The sequence below is a fragment of the Toxorhynchites rutilus genome, chromosome 1 (assembly GCF_029784135.1).
Source record: "Toxorhynchites rutilus septentrionalis strain SRP chromosome 1, ASM2978413v1, whole genome shotgun sequence".
NCBI lineage: Eukaryota > Metazoa > Arthropoda > Insecta > Diptera > Culicidae > Toxorhynchites > Toxorhynchites rutilus.
The window spans coordinates 89,958,752-89,978,935 of record NC_073744.1 but is presented as its reverse complement, the minus strand read 5'-3'; the positions used below and the strand labels follow the sequence as shown (position 1 = coordinate 89,978,935).

Below are 20,184 nucleotides of genomic sequence, written 5' to 3'. Positions count from 1 at the left end.
ACTCAGTTATGATTGCGCAACGATTGAGGTACGATCGCTGGGATGGATGGATGATTCCCTAACACAGACTTCAAAACCATGGAGCCTGGGGAAATCGACATAGCGAAATAGGTGCAAGCTGCGGGTACTTTTGTACTCGCTTGCGTTTCTGGAAATGGGAATGTTTCCCTAACATAGACTTCAAAGTCATGAAGCCTGGGGAAATCGGCATTGGGAAATAGATGTGAGCTGCGGATACTTCTGTGCTCGCTTGCGTTTCTGCAAGTCTGAATGTTTCCCTAACATAGATTTCAAAACCATGGAGCCTGAGGAAATCGACATTGCAAAATAAATGTGAGCTGCGGGTACTTTTGTACTCGCTTGCGTTTGTGCAAATCGGAATGTTTCCCCAACACAGATTACAAAACCATGGAGACTGGGGAAATCGACATTGCAAAATAGATGCAAGCTGCGAGTACTTTTTTACTCGCTTGCGTTTCTGGAAATCGGAATGTTTCCCTAACACAGACTTCAAAACCATGGAGCCTGTGGAAATCGACTCAGCAAATTAGATGCAAGCAGCGGGAACATTTGTACTCGTATACGTTTTTGCAAATTGGAATGTTTCCCTAACACAGACATCAAAATCATGAAGCCTGGGGAAATCGACATTGCAAAATAGATGCAAGCTGCGAGTACTTTTGTACTCGCCTGCGTTTCTGAAAATCGGAATGTTTCCCTAACACAGATTTCAAAACCATGGAGCCTGAGGAAATCGGCATTGCAAATTAAATGCAAGCAGCGGGAACTTTTGCGTTTTTGCAAATTGGAATGTTCTCCTAACACGGATTTCAAAAACATGGACCCTGGGGAAATTGGCATTGCAAACGGGTACTTTTGTACTCGCTTGCATTTTTGCAAACCGGAATGTGTTTTCCCAATACAGATTTCGAAACCAAGAAGCTGGGAAAATCGACATTGCAGATACATTCAAGTCGTCAATACTTTCATATGCCATGGATATGGATTTGATAGTGAAGAATATGTAATACATGACATGGTGTAGTGAATATTTCTCCATATCGAAGAAATCACTTGAAACTGCATTATAAAATTATTTGTGTACGAATGCCGCAATCGATAGTCGACTCTTATTTGCGCTGGGTAATTTCCTCGGAGGACTCGATTCCTCCTTTGAGTATTAATAATCTCTTTCTGGCAAAACGAAGTGGTATGAATCACATTATTCGAAAGATAAAATGAAGATGTTTTCTGCCAATTTCCTTCAACCTCCAAACATCTTTTTCTCCCGTTTGTCGTTATTGCGTTCGCTAATCCTTTTCAATCCTTTCACAACACCCATTTCTTGTTTGAGAAATTGTTGAGTAAACATCGTTTGCCAGTGCGCGTAGAGCGGGAATTCCTAAAGATTCATTGCACCTCTAATAAATTGCCGAAAGACGTAGTCTTACTTTGATCGCACTTGATTGAAAAATCCAAAACGAAATGTATTTGGTCGCAGCATTATATGAATAGGAAGCAAATAATCGCTCGAAAATTACATGATTTTCGCGATGTGAAAAATTTTCCGTTTTTCATGTTTCGCATCCAATATTGGATACGAAAATTATCTACTGATGGAGAAAAATAATATGCAGAAGCTTTCCTGTCAATTGCGATTGATTGAAAAATCACAAAACCAAATGTATTTGGTTGCAGTGATGTATGGATAGAAAACATTAAAATAAACTCTTTCGCATGAATGTATTTTTCAATTCCCAGGGGAACTGGTAGAATATTTTTCAGCAATGATGATAGCGACGAGGGTTCCACGCGTGTATGTGTGTGTGGCTGCTGCTCCGATGTATCAAGCAGAACCGTGGCATCACTCTCCTCCTGATGGATTCCCTTCTGGCCAAAGGTGCACAAACAGGCTCTTTGTGACACCGTTCATCAGCGCTTTCATGATAAACGAAGTTAGCTTCATCACAACAGCGACAACATGCTCCAATCGCTGTTTAATTATAACTGAGTGGGTTTACGAGCGGCGCTCGCTTATATACCGATTGGTGATTTCAATAGCCTGTTTTGAAAGCAATTTTAAGGCTATTGCAACAAGTTTTTGGATGAAAAAGTAACAAGTATATAACGCGTAGACATTTTATCTTTTGAATTAAGTGTTTATCATACCATTTCGTTCAGTTGTTTAGGAGCTATTAACGCTCAAAATCTCGATCTCCGGCGTAACGCTTTCGTTTTCGAAACTTTGATTTTACACCCCGGTATAGAAATGAAAGAAATAGTCCTACGTCAGAAAATCAAGAAACAACTATAAGATAGTGAGAAAAAATTGAGAAAGTTTGTAAAAAAAAAACGCAAAAACACAACACCAAAGGTTCATTTCAGAACCCCCAACATGTTCATAAAGGGTTGCGACATATACAGAATATTCTGTAACTTACAGATTTTTCGCCGAATTTCAGATACAGAATCGTTATATACAGAATTACAGATTTTCAGCAAAGATACAAAATTTACAGAGTTTTTTTAAATTTAATTTTAAATATTAAATTTATTACAGTGCATACATAAATACCTTGATTCATAAAAATTTTGAACACAACGTAAGGGTTTTGTTGGAGGCAGTTGTTAAGCGAAATCTTGAGCGATTTAAAGAGCTTAAACTATTTTTTTCGTACCAAGTTAAGAATGACCATAATCCTTACGCCAATCGTATATTGACTTGTTTCAACGAACCCTATGCATACATACATAATCAGTTGAGAACCGTGGTGGCTCGTACTGTCTTAATTATTCGTCTCCATTCTACTCGGTCCTGGGCCACTCGTCACCAATTCCGTAAGCGTCCCGTCACTCGCAAGTCGGCTTCGATCTGGTCGAGCCACCTGGCACGTTGAGCCCTCCTATTTCTGGTGCCGGCGGGGTCATTGAAGAGAACGTGTTTCGCTGCACTGTCGTCCGGCATCCTCGCGACATGTCCGACATGTCGTAACCTCCCGACTTTCGCCAGGTGTACAATGGGAATCTCTCCAAGTAGTACCTGTAGCTCGTGGTTCATATGTCTTCGCCACTCTCCGCTCTCCGTTTGTACTCCACCAAAAATAGTCCGCAGCACTTTCCGCTCAAAGGCGGTCGGAGCGAGTATGTCCTCTGTGAGCAGCGTCACAGTCTCGAGTCCATAAAGGATCACTGTGTCGCGACCGCCAATATAATCGTCCATTGCGATCGATAGATGGGCTTCAAACATGAAGCCTCATCCCGGGAAGTTCTTTACTTGTTACAGCGAGGAAAACTCTATATACTCTATTATGAAGCCGGCTAGTACGTGGTTGCTAATCACGGCGTTGGTTGTGCTAATGCGGCGTTGGTTGTGTTCCACACTGTGACACTCTCCCAGCTCAATGGAAGCGCGTCCTCGCGCTATCAGCGGAGAGAGAGTGCCGACAATGTTTAGCTCGTGATGTTACTGCAGTCCGATGCGATGCGAGGCACAGCTCGATTGTTGGTTGTTCGGCTTAACTACCATGTCCGCTGCTGCTGTTGCTCCTGCTGTTCGCCCAGTTCGATGGTTCCTCGGATTAGCTTCAGTGTCCGATGCTCCTGCTGCTGTTGCTGCTAGAGATGTGCCATCCGCTCATGAGCTGTTCCGAAGAATCGACTCTTTGAAGTGAGTTGACGCGGAACAGCTCGCAAAAAAAATCAAACAGCTCTTCAGCTCACTTTGATGATGATGAAGGAGAGAAAAGAGCTGTAGAATTGAAGAGAGTGTGTGAGCTGTAAGATTCAAATGAACTGACCGTCTCTCGCTCTTCGTGTTAAGACATCAGTTTAGTTTCATTTGTCCCTCGTCTTTTCAACTGTTATATTCGCGTTGACGGCATTGAGCTTTGTTTACCAGTTTAGGGGGCGCCAAAAATAATAATTGGCTCTCAGGCAGAATGAACACGTTTTTAAAATTCAAATTATTAATGAAAATTAACTTCTGTGTATCAAATGAGTATTCTATTTCAATGAAAAACACTTTGTTTGCAGGCGGTGCAAAAATCTCATAAGATTTTTTTTTTTTTAAGAAAACTTTCTATTGTAATGTAAAGCCTCAGTAGAAATGTCGGAAATGTTGTACTCGCCGAGTCTGTTGTAAATAATAGTCTGGAATACGTGTTTCAAGTAATTAATAATATGGTGTGAAAAATTTCATTTGAATTTTAACATTTTCAAACTGGCTTCGTGGCTATCGAGTTTGGGACCCAAATTGAAAGTCGGCACTGACAACTGAGCTGAAGAGCTGTTCATAAAGAACAGCTCATTTAGATGAGCTGATATGATCAGAGCTGTTCATCATGATGAGCTGATTTGCACACCTCTAGTTGCTGCTGCTGCTATTGAAGTAGACCGATGCGACACCCAGCTCGATATTGGCTGCTCGAGTTAGCTTCCTTGTTCGCTGCTCCACTGCTGCTAGTGTTCCTTGTTAGATGTTGCCCGTATCACGTCCGTTGTAAGAATGCCCGCTGCGCGGAGTCGCTAGCGCTTTTATAGCCTGGCTCATCTTTTCCTTACATGTGATTGGTCTATAGTTCTCATGGCATGATTCTCATGTTTCTTTATTGTTGTTATTATTATTATTTCATCACCCTATTCTGTACTCTACACACTGGTCTTATTAAGGTTTTATACACCTTTAGCTTTGTGCGACGTATTCTCCTTGACCGAAGCGTCTTGCGGACCACAAAGTATGCACGATTTCCAGCTTGAATGCGTCGTTGGATCTCTTTCGTGGTATTATTGTCGGCGGTGATCAGAGATCCCAAGTACACGAATTCATCAACCACTTCCAGTTCATCGCCGTCCACTGTCACTGTCCGTGGGAGGCTCACCGTTTTCTCCTTTGAGCCTCTTCCCATCATGTACTTGGTTTTTGACGCATTAATTAGTAGTCCCACCCTCCTGGCCTCCGCTTTTAGTTTGGCGTAGTTTGCCTCAGCCGTCGCAAAGTTTCTTGTTATTAAGTCAATGTCATCTGCGAAGCCCAGGAGTTGTGTACTTTTGTTGAAAATCGTGTCCCTCGTTTCCATGCCCGCACGTCGGATTATACCCTCAAGGGCTATATTAAATAGCATACAGGATAGTCCAGCCCCTTGCCTTAAACCTCTGCGTGATTCAAAAGGGTTCGAGAGTGCCCCCGAAACACGCACGAAGCACATAACTCGCTCCAGGGTAGCTTTGATCAGCCGTGTCAGTTTGTCCGGGAAACCGTAGTCGTACATGATCTGCCATAACTGTTCTCGATCGACTGTATCATAAGCTGCCTTAAAGTCTATGAGTATGTGATGAGTGGTCATATTGTACTCCTGACATTTCTGGAGGATTTGTCGGAGGGCAAAAATCTGGTCCGTAGTGGCGCGGACCCCATGAAGCCCGCTTGGTACTGTCCTACGAAGCCTTTGGCTATCAGGGATAGACGACTTGTTAGAATCTGAGAGAGCACCTTGTAAACGGCGTTAGTGAGCGTTATGCCGCGGTAGTTGCCGCACTCAAAACGATCGCCTTTTTTGACGTAGGACTACGTCTTTCATTTCTATACCGGGGTGTAAAATCAAAGTTTCGAAAACGAAAGCGTTACGCCGGAGACCGAGGTTTTGAGCGTTAATAGCTCCTAAACAACTGAACGAAATGGTATGATGAACACTTCATTCGAAAGATAAAATGTCTACGCGTTATATACTTGTTACTTTTTGATCCAAAAACTTGTTTCAATAGTCTTAAAATTGCTTTCAAAACAGGCTATTGAAATCACCAATCGGTATATAAGCGAGCGGCGCTCGGAAATCCACTCAGTTCTAATTGAACAGCGATTGGAGCATGTTGTCGCTGTTGCAGTGAAGCTCTTTATTTATCATGAAAGCGCGGATGAACGGTGTCACCAAGAGCCTGTTTCTGCACCCTAGGCCAGAAGGGAATCTATCAGGAGGAGAGTGATGCCACAAACGGTTCCCTGGGAAGACATCGCTACACACACATACACGCGCGGCTATTAACAGGTGGTTATCGAGTTGGCATTAACCACTGGTGGGCTTCCAGTATCGAGGAAAATGTGGAAATATCTAATCATTACTGAAAATAATCTGCCAGTTCCTTTGGGAATTTTCAAAATATATTCATGTGAAAGAGTTTAATTGAATGTTTTCTATCCATGTAACACTGTGACCAAATATGTTTCAATCAAGTGCTATTAACAGGTGGTTATCGAGTTGGCATTAACCACTGGTGGGCTTCCAGTATCGAGGAAAATGTGGAAATATCTAATCGTTACTGAAAATAATCTGCCAGTTCCTTTGGGAATTTTCAAAATATATTCATGTGAAAGAGTTTAATTGAATGTTTTCTATCCATGTAACACTGTGACCAAATACATTTGGTTTTGTGGTTTTTCAATCAATCGCAATTAACAGGATAGCTTCAGAAGATTATTCTTCCCCATCAGTAGGATATTTCCGTATCCAATATTGTATGCGCCCGCAATCGATTATTGCTCAGTCGCCGAAAGTTCCAAGCTCAGAGAGTTCATTCCCCTCTAGTTTGCCTTCCAAATTGCCATCGTAAACCACACCTTCTCTCGATTCAATCACACACAAAAAGCATACTTAAGCGATATTCTGGTGGTGAGACACATTCATTTTTCGTGAGGACATCGACAAGACAACATCGTTGCCTAACGTGCTGGAAGAGGTGGACGGCGAAGGATCGACACATACACGCGCAGAACTCTTTCCGTTAGGATGCCATTCAGCATCGAGAAAGTTCCGGAAAGATCTAATCATTGCTGGAAAATAATCTGGCAGTTCCTTTGGGAATTTTCAAAATATATTCATGTGAAAGAGTTTAATTGAAGTTTTCTATCCATGTTACACTGTGACCAAATATGTTTCAATCAAGTGCTATTAACAGGTGGTTATCGAGATGGCATTAACCACTGGTGGGCTTCCAGTATCGAGGAAAATGTGGAAATATCTAATCGTTACTGAATATAATCTGCCAGTTCCTTTGGGAATTTTCAAAATATATTCATGTGAAAGAGTTTAATTGAATGTTTTCTATCCATGTTACACTGTGACCAAATATGTTTCAATCAAGTGCTATTAACAGGTGGTTATCGAGTTGGCATTAACCACTGGTGGGCTTCCAGTATCGAGGAAAATGTGGAAATATCTAATCGTTACTGAAAATAATCTGCCAGTTCCTTTGGGAATTTTCAAAATATATTCATGTGAAAGAGTTTAATTGAATGTTTTCTATCCATGTAACACTGTGACCAAATACATTTGGTTTTGTGGTTTTTCAATCAATCGCAATTAACAGGATAGCTTCAGAAGATTATTCTTCCCCATCAGTAGGATATTTCCGTATCCAATATTGTATGCGCCCGCAATCGATTATTGCTCAGTCGCCGAAAGTTCCGAGCTCAGAGAGTTCATTCCCCTCTAGTTTGCCTTCCAAATTGCCATCGTAAACCACACCTTCTCTCGATTCAATCACACACAAAAAGCATACTTAAGCGATATTCTGGTGGTGAGACACATTCATTTTTCGTGAGGACATCGACAAGACAACATCGTTGCCTAACGTGCTGGAGGAGGTGGACGGCAAAGGATCGACACATACACGCGCAGAACTCTTTCCGTTAGGATGCCATTCAGCATCGGGAAAGTTCCGGAAAGATCTAATCATTGCTGGAAAATAATCTGCCAGTTCCTTTGGGAATTTTCAAAATATATTCATGTGAAAGAGTTTAATTGAATGTTTTCTATCCATGTTACACTGTGACCAAATATGTTTCAATCAAGTGCTATTAATAGGTGGTTATCGAGTTGGCATTAACCACTGGTGGGCTTCCAGTATCGAGGAAAATGTGGAAATATCTAATCGTTACTGAAAATAATCTGCCAGTTCCTTTGGGAATTTTCAAAATATATTCATGTGAAAGAGTTTAATTGAATGTTTTCTATCCATGTAACACTGTGACCAAATACATTTGGTTTTGTGGTTTTTCAATCAATCGCAATTAACAGGATAGCTTCAGAAGATTATTCTTCTCCATCAGTAGGATATTTCCGTATCCAATATTGTATGCGCCCGCAATCGATTATTGCTCAGTCGCCGAAAGTTCCGAGCTCAGAGAGTTCATTCCCCTCTAGTTTGCCTTCCAAATTGCCATCGTAAACCACACCTTCTCTCGATTCAATCACACACAAAAAGCATACTTAAGCGATATTCTGGTGGTGAGACACATTCATTTTTCGTGAGGACATCGACAAGACAACATCGTTGCCTAACGTGCTGGAGGAGGTGGACGGCGAAGGATCGACACATACACGCGCAGAACTCTTTCCGTTAGGATGCCATTCAGCATCGGGAAAGTTCCGGAAAGATCTAATCATTGCTGGAAAATAATCTGCTAGTTCCTCTGGGAATTTTCAAAATATATTCATGTGAAAGAGTTTAATTGAATGTTTTCTATCCATGTAACACTGTGACCAAATATATTTCAATCAAGTGCTATTAACAGGTGGTTATCGAGTTGGCATTAACCACTGGTGGGCTTCAAGTATCGAGGAAAATGTGGAAATAACTAATCGTTACTGAAAATAATCTGCCAGTTCCTCTGGGAATTTTCAAAATATATTCATGTGGAAGAGTTTAATTGAATGTTTTCTATCCATGTAACACTGTGACCAAATATGTTTCAATCAAGTGCTATTAACAGATGGTTATCGAGTTAGCATTAACCACTGGTGGTATTCCAGTATCGAGGAAAATGTGGTAATATCTAATCGTTACTGAAAATAATCTGCCAGTTCCTCTGGGAATTTAAAATTACATTCATGTGAAAGAGTTTATTTTAATGTTTTCTATCCATGAAACAGTGTGACCAAATACATTTGGTTTTGTGATTTTTCAATCAATCGCAATTAACAGGATAGCTTCTGAAGATTATTCTTCCCCATCAGTAGGATATTTCCGTATCCAATATTGGATGCATAAAACCTTGTGGCTCCAACGTAACGCTCTCGTTTTCGAAGTTCTCCAAATATTCATTCATTCAGAATGAATTCAGATTCAACTTCAAACAAATGATCTCTAAATCAACGATAGTCCTACGTCACCCTTGCGGTTTTACCATAGATATAACCCACTTCCTGTTTTATAGATGAGGCAATCAATACCCTCCATCTATTCTTCCGGTAATTTCTCCTCCTCCCAAATCCTGGATATTACCCAATGAAGTGCCGTTGCCAGTGTATTTTACCGTGTTTATAGAGTTCGGTCCGAAGTCGGTCTTTTCCAACGGCTCTATTTGCCTTCAGCAGCCCGATTTCTCGCTGGATCTCTCGGAGATCGGGGGCCGGGACATCATTATGGTTTTAAGACACTCCCAGGTAGGTTTCCATTACGCCTCAATCAGCTATCTCGCCATTGAGGTGCTTATCGAAGAACGAACCCTATGACTAAACCGAGTAAGCTGTTCCTGAACTTTGTTCTACCGCTCGTCAATAACATCAATTGCACTTTTCAATCTGAAAGTTCAAAATTTCGTCAAGCTACTAAACCTTAATGATTTGATGCTCCAATTTCCTCAATTCGTTGAAACAGGCAATAGACAAGGATTGGATAACGAATTCAGGCTACTCAAGACGAATCTTATGGGGCAAAAATTAAGTGACTGTGATATTACTTGGTCCCAGCTGTTGGATGTCGAAAGGTCGTTTGTAAGACACCTTTTGATAACATTCATCAGCGTATTTTGAGCGAATATTTTCGCTTTACAAAGCCAACAAAACAAAGTTCGGAAATCGACTAGCACCCACAATTATGAACTCTATTTCGAAAGCGAAGCTGGAAACTGGAAACTATGTATCGGCTCGAGGAGCAGCTTCAAGGGTGAAATTGACGAAAAAATTGAAGGCAAAGTTCAACAAAACCATGTATGAACATCATACAATTCAGAGTAGTATGAAAAATGATTTCGAAATGAAAATAAACTTTTTTCCCTTAATTTTTCGATCCAGGTTTTTTGACGTAGGACTACGTCTTTCATTTCTATACCGGGGTGTAAAATCAAAGTTTCGAAAACGAAAGCGTTACGCCGGGGACCGAGATTTTGAGTGTTAATAGCTCCTAAACAACTGAACAAAATGGTATGATAAACACTTCATTCGAAAGATAAAATGTCTACGCGTTCTATACTTGTTACTTTCGGATCCAAAAACTTGTTTCAATAGTCTTAAATTTGCTTTCAAAACAGGCTATTGAAATCACCAATCGGTATATAAGCGAGCGCCGCTCGGAAATCCACTCAGTTCTAATTGAACAGCGATTGGAGCATGTTGTCGCTGTTGTGGTGAAGCTCTTCATTTATCATGAAAGCGCGGATGAACGGTGTCACCAAGAGCCTGTTTGTGCACCTTAGGCCAGAAGGGAATCCATCAGGAGGAGAGTGATGCCACAAACGGTTCCCCGGGAAGATCTCGAAGCAGCCGCTACACACACACACATACACGCGCGGAATTCTTTCCGTTTGGATGCCATTCAGCATCGAGAAAGATCCGGAAAATAATCTGCCAGTTCCTCTGGGAATTTAAAAATACATTCATGTGAAAGAGTTTATTTGAATGTTTTTTATCCATGTAACACTGTGACCAAATATGTTTCAATCAAGTGCTATTAACAGATGGTTATCAAGTTAGCATAAACCACTGGTGGGCTTCCAGTATCAAGGAAAATGTGGAAATATCCAATCGTTACTGAAAATAATCTGCCAGTTTCTCTGGGAATTTAAAATTACATTCATGTGAAAGAGTTTATTTTAATGTTTTCTATTCATGTAACACTGTGACCAAATACATTTGGTTTTGTGATTTTTCAATCAATCGCAATTAACCGAATAGCTTCTGAAGATTATTCTTCCCCATCAGTAGGATATTTCCATATCCAATATTGTATGCACCCGCAATCGATTATTGCTCAGTCGCCGAAAGTTCCGAGCTCAGAGAGTTCATTCCCCTCTAGTTTGCCTTCCAAATTGCCATCGTAAACCACGCCTTCTCTCGATTCAATCACGCACAAAAAGCATACTTAAGCGATATTCTGGTGGTGAGACGCATTCATTTTTCGTGAGGACATCGACAAGACAACATCGTTGCTGAGGGTGCTGCACGGCGAAGGATCGAGATCTGCCCTGAAACGCAAGCAGTTTGTTTGAAACTGTGAGGAGCACAGAGAAGCCGATCCTTCAGGAGAAGAGAAGGTGACCATCGAAGCAGCCGCTACACATACACATACACGCACGGAATTCTTTCCGTTTGGATGCCGTTCAGCATCGAGAAAAATCCTGAAAATAATCTGCCAGTTCCTCTAGGAATTTAAAAATACATTCATGTGAAAGAGTTTATTTTAATGTTTTCTATCCATGTAACACTATGACCAAATACATTTGGTTTTGCGATTTATCAATCAATCGCAATTAACAGGATAGCTTCGGAGGATTATTCTCCCCCATCAGTAGGATATTTCCGTATCCAATATTGGATGCATAAAACCTTGTGCCTCCAACGTAACGCTCTCGTTATCGAAGTTCTCCAAATATTCATTCATTCAGAATGAATTCAGATTCAACTTCAAACAAATGATCTCTAAATCAACGATAGTCCTACGTCACCCTTGCGGTTATACCATAGATATAACCCACTTCCTGTTTTTTGCTAAAAATACAGATATACAGATTTTTTCAGAACGTTTCACAGAATTAAATGTGGCAACCCTGGATGAGGCAATCTTTTTGCGCGATTCTCTCTAAATTATGCGATTTGCTCGAAATTACGCGATTTTTTTGTGCGCACGTATCAGTCGGGTAAAAAAAAGAATTCAGTGTATTGATAAATTCGACTAGAAAGTAGTCAATCATCCGAAAACAAACAATTTTTTATATTTCCTTATTATGTAACTCTCAGTTCTATGATCATCGTTTTTCTAACCGAAAGCTCCACGTCAGTCCCTAGGACCGACACGGGGCTTAAAGTGTTAAGCATCATTATAATTCAAAAGGGGTACTATAGAACCGCAAAAAGCAAAGTGTGAAATTTTTTGACGGTTTAGATCCCACATTTGCGTCAAGCGTTATGAGAATAATCCGTGTCGAAGGATTACAAAACCTTGGCAACGGATAAAATAGTTGCTTTAGAGTTGCTTAAAAAATACGCTCATACGTCCCAGAATGACAGTAACATATCATTTAGGTGGTGATTTTCGTCATGAGTCACGGAAGTATAGAAAAAAAGCATTGATTCATCACGTTCACTCTCAAAACCGTCCGTCTGCCCAAATATTCGTCAAGTTTTTCAGCAATGAATGGATTTTACGTTTCGTTGTGAATTGTTGTACACTCATTCTCTCACAGACCCCGCTTTGTAAGCTTTTATGGTATTATGTTCAACCTTTCAACCGCGAAGTATATAAAAGTCACCATTCACATCACCACAAAAGAATGTATGTCGTGCAAATTGCAGTTATTACGCACGAATTCGTTTGCATTAATCCATTATAAATTGCATTCCTCTATTCCCAACAAACACACAAAACGAGATAACGATATCCCCTGGAGGTGTAACTGTTGTCTAAACTGCAGATATAATTAAGATAAACTGTTGATATCACAGAATTGTTATCCGGTAAGAATTCGATATATCTTCGCTAGAATAAAAATCAGATAATCTTGAAATTAGCGATGTTAAAATCGGTCCGTGGGCAAATGCACTTCCATTTCAACAAGCTGTAGAAAATCAATTGAAAGATCATCGCTGTTCAGTTTTATTACAAACACAATAACAAATCGCCTCTGAAACACAGTACAACTGTTTCTCATAATTGTTTTTCATTCTAACGAAAACGTAAAGAAATCTTTAATGGACCAGTGTAAAGCGCAGGCGTTTATTTTTTTTATAACGCATCTCCCAATTCTTAGGTTGTATCTCGTTTGTTGATACTCGTTTTTTGTGCAGTGCCAGATAAAGTTCGCTCAATTGAGTTTGACCGAGTGAAAGTAGCATTTCGCTTCTCAAGCATGACGTCAACTTTAACAAATATTAACTGATCATAAAGCAAACATCTGAAGAATTGTCTCATGCACTTTGATATATTTCTTAGAAACAGTGCAAAATTTTGTAACTGTTAACCACGAGGGACATTACTCATACACGGTGGGAAAACTCTCTTCCAGTTCAGAAAAACGTGAATCCACAGGTGCCAGCAATTATTGGAATAGTTCAAGTGATGCATTGCACAGCATTCAATATTACCGTTAAACGTGATCACAATGTACTTGTATGTGCTAACAAAATTCGTGTATAAACAAACGACACAGCGTATCCGGCACTAAAATACACTATAAGCACGACGTTTCAAACAAATTAAACCGTCACGAGTGACCCGATCTCCAAAAATGTATCGTATTGTAACACGGGGTGGATAGACACAAACACGACAGTGACTGCGAGAAAACGATCGACAATAACGCGACGATGGATGCCGGATGCCGACTGAGTAGACCGACCGAATAAAACCCATACTCGGTCTCGACGCCACAGTGGCTTACACTACCTTATACTCCCCCTCCTTCTATTTCTCACCTCCTCGATGTATTTTGCCAACGCGAGCGAGATGTAGGGTTATTTCATACGTTGGACCTTTCTAGGTTAGCAGTAAATTCCCGGATTCCGAAGCTCAGCAAAATAATGACCTTGCAAGTATGCATATCTTTATTTAAGCAATTTGAGGGTTGTTATTTTTCACCGGAAAATTGAATGACAGCAGAGCACAAAAATAGCATTATTCGATAAAATGATTTCACGGGAACACTGTCACTTAAATATCATAATACAAGGAATGTAAATAATGAAAACCAAGTGATAAATAGCCTTTTCATTTTCACACTAAGCTTGCGTTTTCATTAGGAAGAAACTGGAACAGAGCACAGAAATTCAAGGTGAACACAGTTTCTCGAGAAGAAATCGATGAATTATCTCATTTTCTTCTCGATTCATTCGTATATCCTAATTTTTTGTCGTTTTGACGTAGGACTACGTCTTTCATTTCTATACCGGGGTGTAAAATCAAAGTTTCGAAAACGAAAGCGTTACGCCGAAGACCGAGATTTTGAGTGTTAATAGCTCCAAAACAACTGAACGAAATGGTATGATAAACATTTCATTCGAAAGATAAAATGTCTACGCGTTCTATACTTGTTACTTTCTGATCCAAAAACTTATTTCAATAGTCTTAAATTTGCTTTCAAAATAGGCTATTGAAATCACCAATCGGTATATAAGCGAGCGCCGCTCGGAAATCCACTCAGTTCTAATTGAACAGCGATTGGAGCATGTTGTCGCTGTTGTGGTGAAGCTCTTTATTTATCATGAAAGCGCGGATGAACGGTGTCACCAAGAGCCTGTTTGTGCACCTTAGGCCAGAAGGGAATCCATCAGGAGGAGAGTGATGCTACAAACGGTTCCCCGGGAAGATCTCGAAGCAGCCGCTACACACACACATACACGCACGGAATTCTTTCCGTTTGGATCGAGAAAGATCCGGAAAATAATCTGCCAGTTCCTCTAGGAATTTAGAAATACATTCATGTGAAAGAGTTTATTTGAATGTTTTCTATCCATGTAACACTGTGACCAAATATGTTTCAATCAAGTGCTATTAACAGATGGTTATCGAGTTAGCATTAACCACTGGTGGGCTTCCAGTATCGAGGAAAATGTGGAAATATCTAATCGTTACTGAAAATAATCTGCCAGTTCCTCTGGGAATTTAAAATTACATTCATATGAAAGAGTTTATTTTAATGTTTTCTATCCATGTAACACTGTGACCAAATACATTAGGTTTTGTGATTTTTCAATCAATCGCAATCAACAGGATAGCTTCTGAAGATTATTCTTCCCCATCAGTAGGATATTTCCGTATCCAATATTGGATGCATAAAACCTTGTGCCTCCAACGTAACACTCTCGTTTTCGAAGTTCTCCAAATATTCATTCATTCAGAATGAATTCAGATTCAACTTTATACAAATGATCTCTAAATCAACGATAGTCCTACGTCACCCTTGCGGTTATACCATAGATATAACCCACTTCCTGTTTTTTGTATCCCAACAGTTATATTTTATTAGGCTCATTTAGCAATTCAGCTGTAACAGAGCCGAATTTATTCGCGTACATTTGTTATCTTAAGATAACTTTTGTTGTATGTTACACTGTTACCATTTTGAGGCGTAAGAGTATCGCTATCTATCGATAATCGTTTGTTTTATCTATAACACAGTAGCCGTTTAGGCCGTAAGAGAATTCCTAATTCTATCGATGCACAACACATGTCGCTTTTTTCGGCGTAAGAATATTGCTATTGTTTGAATGTTCACATATGGGCTGTTCACAGTGGGTCTGTTGATATGAGACTTCCTTTGTTGCGTTAATAATAGTGCCAATTACCGATGCAGCTGGCCGAAAATATGAGCGGTAAGGGACTGGGATTACCCTCACATGATGATTGTTGCGTGGACATAGTAGCTAGAATAAGTTGAGGGGAACTGAGCTCATGATCGTTCGCTTAGTAGCGGACACGCAATCAATTAGGCTACGGAGACCCCCTATTTTTTTTTTTAAATTCAATTTTTTGTGGTTGTATATAGTAAATTGTATAGTTTTAAATTGTGTTTTAAATTTTAAAATATACTCTGCGATGAAGACCCCTGTAAACAAACTGCGCCCACTTAGAAATTTTTTGTTACTAGATTTCGGCTCAAGAAATGCATCCTAAGATTCTTCTTTTTTGTGCATTCAGAGATTATTTGTTCTTGCCACTACATTTAGAGGGGGGGCTTTCATATACGAACAAAACACGAATTTCTGCATAACTCGAGAAATAATAAGCAAATTTGGGATGTGAGGATTTCACAGCACAAAAAACGTTCCTATGATAGTATGACAAGCCCATAAAAATATTACACATATTCCAACAATTTTAGCCATATTCGAACCAAACATCACAATTAGAAATTTTCGGGAGAAAAATGAGAAAATTGAATTCCCGTATGTTCTAAAATATATATAGAGAAACAAAAATCAAACATGATTCCGCGTGTGGATGTAATTTGGATGCTTCGATATTAGCGTTTTGAGTGGTTTCATTGCAAAATTGAATTCGCCGATGTTTATATTTCGGTTTGTGAGTTAACAGAGAAGCGATATTAGATATGTACGGAAAATTACATTCATTCGTGAGTGGTAAATTTAAATTATTGAAATAATTGCACTTGTGGGGTTGAAATGGATAGTCACAGCCAGGGTCACATCCAATGCATGATAGAAAGTGAAGGGAAGAATATTGAACTCTTTATTATATTGCTTTCTCTGTTTGTTCTATTTCAGTTACTGGACACACAAACACTGAGCGAAAGCGAAATTTTCCACTCGCGAGCGATAAATTTCTATGCTTCGTATATTATGAACCTGTTCATATTCTCCCCACTACATGTCCATTAGGGTGGTAATGAAAATGGTCATCTCGATTTTCAAACAGTTATCGCATAAAAAATGTTCACCATCTCGAAAAAACACCCTATGCAAAATAATTAGCCCAATCGAACTTAAGGGAGAGTGGGGCAAAGCGGTCAAAGTTTGGGTTTTTTGAAAATCGAAATATCACCCTCTCCCCTTGGGGGAGGAATCGGGGGTTTCCTCAGGAATATGTATCATTCAAATCAACGAAAACTTCATTCATCTTCTAAAGAAAATAGTGTAAACCTAAAAAGTGACGAAATACACGCCAAAAAATGATATGGCAGTAAATCCTTTAAACAAGAATCTAAAATAACAAGTCAGTACCTGGTGTGGCCGCCTGTCGATATAATTACCTTCTGAGTGCGTCTTTCCATCGAAAAAAATATGTTTGAGTAGTTACTGAAGAGGGATCTTCTGTCTTTCTTCATTCAAAATTTAGAATTATTTACGGATTTTTTGCACAAATTTTCAATAGGTTTTAGATTGGGGAGGCAGTGAGAACGTTGATTTAACCCTTTGCGGTCGTTTGTCTGCTCCCAGCCACCACATCAAGGAATCATACCAAATACTTTATTCAGCGATGCAATAGTTTACATTTTTTCTAAACGAATTTTAATGTCTAGTGAACTTTTTTACGAATGTTTACGATGTTTCTATGAATAATAGGTACCCGGTATAAACTAAATATTATTAGCGTGGAAAGATAAGAGGATCTCTATCAAGGGAAATTAATTCCGACCGCAAAGGATTAACGTTATTAAAATTACACTTCAAATGCCCAAATACAAGAATCGGTCCATAGTACGAGGAGCATTCAAAAACAACTGTCAGTAATTTTTTTTGAAGAGGCAACACTGGTTACGGTTGAAATGACCTCGGGAGCGTGTAGAGCGTAGTTTTTTGTTTCCAGAACAACTGTTAGTATTGTCCCTACACTCCTTTATAGCGGATGAGTACATGTGTTTTGAAATCGTGTTGGTTTACGCCTCCGAAGTTTTCACTATGTGTAACGCTACGTTAAAAAATGAACAACATTGTGCGATAAAATTTTGTCATCGCTTGGGTAAATCCGCGCCAGAAACGGTCGATATGATGAAAGAGGCTTATGGTGAGGAAGGCCCAGAACCTCCTGTACTGAGATCAATATCAACACTATTGTGGACTATTGTGGACTATTGTGCAATAAGATAGGTCTATTAGAGTAGAACGAATAGCCGAGAAGATCATGAATTTATCCGTAGGTTCGACACACAACATTCTAGCGATCGAATTGAAGCTGAGACATGTGTGCGCAAAATGGATACAGTCAACCCTCCTATAACGCGGTGAGTGCGTACCGCGTTATATGGAAACCGCGCTACAAGAAACTCGGATTTTACATACAAACCAGGCTAATCCGTAGCGCGTTGTATGGAAACCATCTACCGTGTTGTATGGAAACCATGCTATAAGAAACTCAGAATGAGTACAAATCACATCATTCGTACCGCGTAGGATGGATACCAATGAGAGATCAGAAAAGGAAATGATAAAAAAATAAAACAAAAACGTAGAAGGGTCTGGGCCTGTTCAGAACAGTTGTTTTATTAAATGTAATTCTTTTCATTGTTCAGTTTAATTCTTTTGAAACTTTGAAACTAAATAGTAGCCCTGAAAAGGGCCGTTTGTTATATGTACGTCAAACAATTTGTAACGGTTTGTACTCATAATGGGGAGCAGTAGCTTTTTCGGAGGAATAATGTTCGTTTGCAGACTATCACAATCAAGTCATATTGGTTGTACTGCTCAATCTATCATAGAAGGAATTGAGTCATTGATAATTATGAATATGAGTCATGAAAGATTAACCCTTTGCGGTCGTTTGTCTGCTTTAAGCCACCACAGCAAGGAATCATACTAAATACATCATTAAACGATGTTATAGTTTAATTTTTTTCTAAACGAATTTCAATGTCTAGTGAACTTTTTCACGAATGTATACGGAGTTCCTGTGAATAATAGGTAACGGTACTTGATATTCATAAAATATTATAAGCTTGGAAGGATAAGAGGATCTCTTCCAAGGGAAATTAATTGTGCACCCGTGGTCACACGTATTCTAGAGCTTGCCTTTCGGAATACATTCAAGGCGTGTTGTTTGGCTTAAGAAATCTCAACTAAGTATTAATAAATGACGCTAGTTGATGCATACGTCGAGACGGCAAAAGTGCCATAGGGAACGTTAACGCCACTCAACTTAACGCGTTCTGAGAGTACCGCGTTATAGGAGGGTTGACTGTACCGCATTTCCTCATTACCGAACAGAGAAAAACGACATTCAAGTTATGCCTTTCTTACTCCCAAGATTTGGCTTCCATTATTCGTTGTTTTCTGAGCTGAAAAGACAACTTAGAGGTCGTCGATTCACTAAGAACATATCAGTAGTAAAAGCATCGGAGGCGAGTTTGAAGAAGCTCTTATTTTATTTACTTATCTTAGAAGAAAACTTATTTTATCAGACTTTCCAAAAGTGGAAAACTCGCTGGGAATCGTGCATTTTATCGGAAGGGATATACTTTGAAAGCCTGTAATTGAACTTTTTGAATATATGCATTTTTCAATTTTTGGCGATTTTACTGATAGTTGTTTCTGAATGCTCCTCGTAGATTCAATAAACGTCAAGTTTTTATGACCACATTTGTTACTTGTTCCCTTATTATTCGATCGATCGTGAGCTTTGTGTTGTTATAGAGTAACTACATTCACGCAACAATCATCAGTGATGGAGATCGATTCACGGTCGGAGTCCTGGTCTCTCTCCATCAAGACAAGCTCTGATTGCAACAAGAAACATCGGACTGTTGTGATATTTATAACACTTCCTATCAAAACGCATTGTGTGGTGTATGGCACGAACACAAACTGCATTTCCCGAAAAACAGCCGAACGCATACTAACAAAGAAGTTATTATCAGTGTTTGCCGATTGACCGTTTCACTGAATAATTCGCTTTCGTTTGTTCAAATGTGATCTTACAGAAATAGCATCGTTTTGCTTTTACATGCTACAAATCATGACACAAAAAAGGTACGAGACAACTCTGCTTCGTTTCACACTTCATGGTACACGAGCAAGCAAACCAAACCTGTCATGAACGATATGAGAACGGTGGAGAAAATTTATATCCCTCTTTGTCTCTAACTCATTACATGTCGAATCTTTCCATACATTATGAAGCAGCCGAATCATACGGACTACGCGAAGCCAATAATTCATATTCAATTACTACAACAGATCCTGACCCATAAGTGTCAGAGAGTGAAAACTGTGTGAATATAGGGTTGGGGAAAAAGAAATGTCGTATTACTAAGAAATGTCGTTGGGTCGTAGTGTTCTAGAATGTGAAGTACAAATTTGGGCTCCATATCACACTGTCCACGTTTCACGAATTGAACGGATTCAAGAAAGATTCATAAGATTTGTGTTACGCCGACTTCCATGGTCAAGCCCTGACAATTTGCCTCCATACAAGCAGAGATGTGCGCTCATCGAACTACTAACGCTATCGAGTCGACGAGACTTT

At 39.6% G+C, this 20,184-nt stretch overlaps 1 protein-coding gene across 6 annotated transcripts in view; it reads right to left on the bottom strand.

Moving 5' to 3' along the window:
• LOC129763178 (protein unc-13 homolog 4B) overlaps positions 1–20,184 on the bottom strand; it is a 126,432-nt gene that overhangs the window by 65,262 nt on the left and 40,986 nt on the right. For 2 of the 6 annotated variants that reach the window (XM_055761996.1, XM_055761995.1), the window contains exon 1: positions 13,353–13,610. The exons of the other annotated variants lie outside the window; for them this stretch is intronic. The gene's annotated coding sequence lies outside the window, so the exon portion shown is untranslated. Of the gene's footprint in view, positions 1–13,352; positions 13,611–20,184 lie in introns of those variants that run through there. 6 annotated transcript variants of the gene reach the window in all.